This window comes from Prunus avium, chromosome 2 (assembly GCF_965620075.1).
Source record: "Prunus avium chromosome 2, drPruAviu1.hap1.1, whole genome shotgun sequence".
In the NCBI taxonomy this organism is placed as follows: Eukaryota; Viridiplantae; Streptophyta; class Magnoliopsida; order Rosales; family Rosaceae; genus Prunus; species Prunus avium.
In genome coordinates, this window is record NC_142285.1 from 18,264,379 (window position 1) to 18,269,394 (window position 5,016).

A 5,016-nucleotide genomic window follows, 5' to 3' on the forward strand; every position below is an offset into this window, starting at 1 on the left:
GCATGACCTAGAAAGCTTCTAATTCCTTTAACAGAGGTAGGGGGTGGAAGATTTGAGATGAGATCGATCTTGGCTTTATCCACTTCGATTCCCTTGCTTGAAATCACATGGCCTAGTACAATGCCTTGTCTCACCATGAAGTGACACTTCTCCCAATTCAAAATCAGATTTGTTTCCTGGCATCTTTTAAGCACTAGAGACAAGTGGTGAAGACAATTATCAAAAGAGGAACCAAAAACTGAAAAATCATCCATAAATACCTCAATGAATCGTTCCACCATATCTGAAAAGATTGACATCATGCATCTTTGGAAAGTTGCTGGGGCATTGCACAAACCGAATGGCATCCTTCTATAAGCAAACGTACCAAATGGGCATGTGAATGTGGTTTTCTCTTGGTCTTCCGGAGCAATGGGAATTTGATTATAACCTGAAAAACCATCAAGAAAACAATAGTAAGCATGGCCAGATAAACGTTCAAGCATTTGATCAATAAAAGGTAAGGGGAAATGATCTTTTCTAGTGGATGTGTTCAACTTCCTGTAATCAATGCAAACTCTCCAACCAGTGACAGTTCGTGTAGGAACTAGCTCATTCTTCTCATTCTTCACAACGGTGATTCCGGACTTCTTTGGAACAACTTGCACAGGGCTCACCCACTTAGAATCTGAAATTGGGTAGATGATTCCTACATCGAGTAGCTTTAAAACTTCAGCTCTAACCACCTCTTTCATGTTGGGATTTAGCCTCCTTTGGGCATCACGAGATGGTTTGCTGTCTTCTTCCATTAAAATCCGGTGCATGCACATGCTTGGACTAATTCCTTTGATGTCTGCTATGGTCCACCCAATGGCTGTTTTATGCTCTTTTAGAACTTTAATTAAGCTCTCTTCTTCATGTGAGGAGAGACCTGCAGCAATTATAACAGGGAGAGTTTCGTTAGCACCCAAATATGTATATTTAAGATTATTGGGAAGAGGTTTAAGTTCTAGCTTTGGTGGGATGACAATGGATGGCTCCAATTTCGTGGATGATGGTCCAAGAGGCTCGATTGGTGGCCTAAAGGATGGTGGGTATGGCGGAAACACTTCTAAGGCAGCCACCACTTCTTGGAACTCCGGTTCACAAAGATCTTCCTCTTCTTGTGTTAAGACAGCTTCTAGAGCATCATTAGACTTTCTCTGCAAAATTATGGAAGAAACCTCATGATCCACAACATCAATTGAAAAGCAAGAATCAAGAGAGATAGAAGGTTGAGATAGAGCATTAAGCATTTTAAATTCAACAGTTTCACCCAAAACAGTCATGGAGAGGGTGCTATCTTTCACTTTGATGATTGTGTCTGCAGTGGCCATGAATGGCCTGCCTAGGAGAATGGGATCAACACGATCTCCATTTGGATTGTCTTCCATGTCCATCACTACAAAATCAGCAGGGAGAATTAGTGTATTAACTTGAACTAGAATATCTTCTACAATACCTTTTGGATATTTTATAGAATGATCAGCTAGTTCAAGTCGCATTGAAGTCTTCTTCATCCCTTCTAAGCCAAGCTCTTGATAAACTGAATATGGCAAAACATTGATGCTTGCTCCCAAGTCCAACATGGCTCTTCCAACCTTCTTGCCTCCAATGTTAATGGGAATGTCAAAGCTGCCAGGATCATCTAGTTTTGGTGGAAGCTTCCTTTGCAATACAGCACTTACATTCTGGTCGAGCTTTACTCCTTCATTTGGAGCGAAATTGAGCTTGTGAGTTTTCAAGTCCTTGATGAATTTTCCATATGCAGGAATCTGTTCAATAAGATCAAGCAAAGGCAAATTGATATTAACTTTACTCAAAATATCATAAATCTCTTTAAAAGCCTTATCTTGCTTTGCTTTCTTAAGACGGCCTGGAAATGGAATCTGTGGAACATATGGAGCGGGTGGCACGTATCTATCTTCTTGAAGATGTGGTGGCACAAATTTGTCATCCCTTTTATGCAATTGGAATTGATCGGATTTCTGAGAATCTGATTTGGCCTTAGGAGCAGATTGAGAAGTTTTGAGTTGTTCTCCTTCCGTGGCCATGGTCTCCTCCTCTTCATTTTCTACAATCACAACATCATTTGAAAGATTAGAATCATCTTTATTATCAATGATCTTACCTGATCTGAGCACATGAATGGCCTTGGCTTCTGGGTTCTTTGGATTGATCTCAGTTTGGCTTGGCCATTTCCCAGGCACTCTTTGAGTTATTTCAACAGCTATTTGGCCTAATTGGACTTCCAATTTGGAGATGGCAGCTTGTGTAGTTTGCTGAAAATTGGATTGGTTGATTGCCATATGCTTCACTATATCTTCCAATGATGATGATGATTGTTGTGGCCTTTGGAATGAAGGGGGATTTGCTTGATTCTGGGTATTTCTCCATGAAAAGTTTGGATGATTCCTCCAACCTGGATTATAACTTTGAGAGTATGGATCATTTCTTGGACCTTGGTTGTAGGAATTTACCAACTTAGCTTGCTCTTGCACAAATTCTGGATATCCAGCCCCAAGTGGACAAGCTGTGGTAGCATGGTCATGATATTCACAAATGCTACACACTTCCTTCGGAGGGCTTCTTGAGTTTAATGCAAGAAGAGCATCTAGCTTTTGTTCCAGTTTTGAAATCTGCACACTAGAAGCATCATTAGAACCACTAATAACACGTTTACCTCTTGTATCCGTATGTTGGGTCTCCATTGCTATCTCCTCAAAGAGTTCGTACGTTTCTTCTGGAGTTTTGGTTTTAAAAGAACCACCTGCAAAATTGGTGACTATATTATGACTAGAAGGGGTTAGTCCTTTATAAAACATACGCATTTGAAGCTTCAATGGAATCCCATGATGAGGACATTGGTTGAGCAACCCATTGAATTTCTCCCATGCTTCACAAAACGATTCATCATCTTGCTGTGCAAATAACAAGATCTTGTCCCTAAGCATGTCGGTCTTTTGCGTGGAGAAGTATTTTTCCAGGAACTTCTTTTGAATGGCAGACCATGTAGTGAGTGAACCAGGCTTCAAAGAATTCAACCAATACTTCGCCTTATCCTTTAAAGTGTATGGAAACACTCTCATTCGAAGTTGATCTTCTGTCACACCTGTCAAGGGAAAAGAACTCACAACATTAAAAATATCCTTTATATGAGTCAATGGATCTTCATTAGGTAAACCATAAAAAGAAGGCAGCATATTAAGATGAGAAGATTTAAGCTCATAATTTCGAGCTACAGTGGGCAGCAAAATGCTTGAAGGAGATGCTGGAATTGTTGGGATATCAAGTTCTCCCATGAACTCAATGGCAGCCATCATTTCTTCTTCTTCTTGGTCTGAACTTGCTTCCGAATTTGAAAGTGAAGAACCAGGAAGTTCAGTGTGGAGAGCAAGACTTGTAAATGTAGCAAGAGCTTGCTCTTTTGCAGTTGACAACTCCCTTTCTAGACGATTCTGAATTTCAGAGGTCACTCGTCTGGGTTGCAATGATGGTCCTGCGTTCAAAGATCTAGAACGTTGGAACGAAGACCTCACTTGTTCAAGTAATGGCTTTTTAGACATAAACTACCTGAAACAGAAAATTAGATTAATTAGAAACACTAAAAAGAATAGGGTAACCTTGGGCACATAACCAGGGAAGAACTTTCGTTCAGTCCCCGGCAACGGCGCCAAAATTTGTTGTTAATATTATGTTAACTCGCAATTGTACGGGGCAATTAGTAGTATAGCAAGACAAGTACGAGGTCGTACCCACGAAGACTGAGAAGTTAAAACTAGTTATGTACTTAGATTACCAAATTCAAGAAAGTAGGAGGTTATGTCTAAAACAGAATTTAAAACAAGAGTGGTTGTGATTGTTGAACAAAAGAAGCAAAATGAAATTGCAAACAAAAACAAGTAAACAAATGTAACAAAGAGTGGTTTTAAGAGTTGGAAAACAGATTTTGAGACTAGGGCATTCGAATCACCATAACAATTCAATTCTGGGTTATAAAGATTCAAGTAACAAGTCTAATTCAGATTCAAAGATTGATTCTAGCTAAAGTATGATTAGGCCATGGTGTTTGGTCCTAACCTTGTGTTCCTAATTCCCTAATTTGATCATTTGTTGTCTAACCTAAAATTAAGCATTAGGAACCCATTAAGCATAGAAGAACATTTTAAACAACCAAGTATGTATCTAATCCCTGTTGTCGAATGTCCATACATACTCTTCCTATTCATAGTTCAATTCGAATTAAAGCATGGTGTATACTCTTAATTCAAACCAAGATAGTTAACAAACAAGTTCTAATGGTGATCAATCATTCAAACAAGCATGTTAACTTATAAGCATAATGAATAAGAACATGAATCATGAATCAAACTTGAAACTCCAAACTTATAAACCCAGAATATTCATGTTAGGTTACATCGAAGCCCTAGTTATGGATTTAGCTACTCATAATGGAAAAGAGACTTGAACAGAAATGAGAAAACATAATGAATGCAATAAGAGTAGAAGAACCCTTTTTCTGAAGTTCTTGTGGTGTCCAAGGCTTCTCCAAGTGCTTCTCCACTTCTAATGCTTCTCCAAGAGCTTCCCCACTTCTAGAAAGATGTATGAAGGATATGGAGGTGATTTGGGATGAGTTTGAGTGAGTGGTGATGGCTAAGGAAGATGAAATTCGTAGGGAAATGGAAGAGAAGTTTGCTGGAGTTGTTTTGGTGATTGTTGGAGTGTTTGGGATTGTGAGAGTGTTTGAGGATGGTTGGAGTGAATTGTGGGGTTGTGAATCCCAGGATTTGTTGTGTCTTGAATGTGGAATGGATGTGGTATTTATAGGGAGAGGGGAGTGATAAATCTGAATTCAATATGGCTAATGCATACAACACTTGCATTATAAAAGATGAATTGGTTGATGCACTTCACTAATGCATACAACACTTGCATTATAAAATCTGAATTGGTTGATGCACTTCACCAATAAATCCCATCAGCAGCCCTAGCTCA

The 5,016-nt window shown here is 39.2% G+C and overlaps 1 non-coding gene across 1 annotated transcript; it reads left to right on the forward strand.

Annotated features, from left to right (window-relative positions):
- The first annotated feature begins 2,865 nt into the window (after positions 1–2,865).
- On the forward strand, positions 2,866–2,972 carry LOC148296577 (small nucleolar RNA R71). Its single transcript, XR_015834169.1, has one exon. It is a non-coding gene; the product is annotated as a small nucleolar RNA R71 (small nucleolar RNA).
- Positions 2,973–5,016: the final 2,044 nt, after the last annotated feature.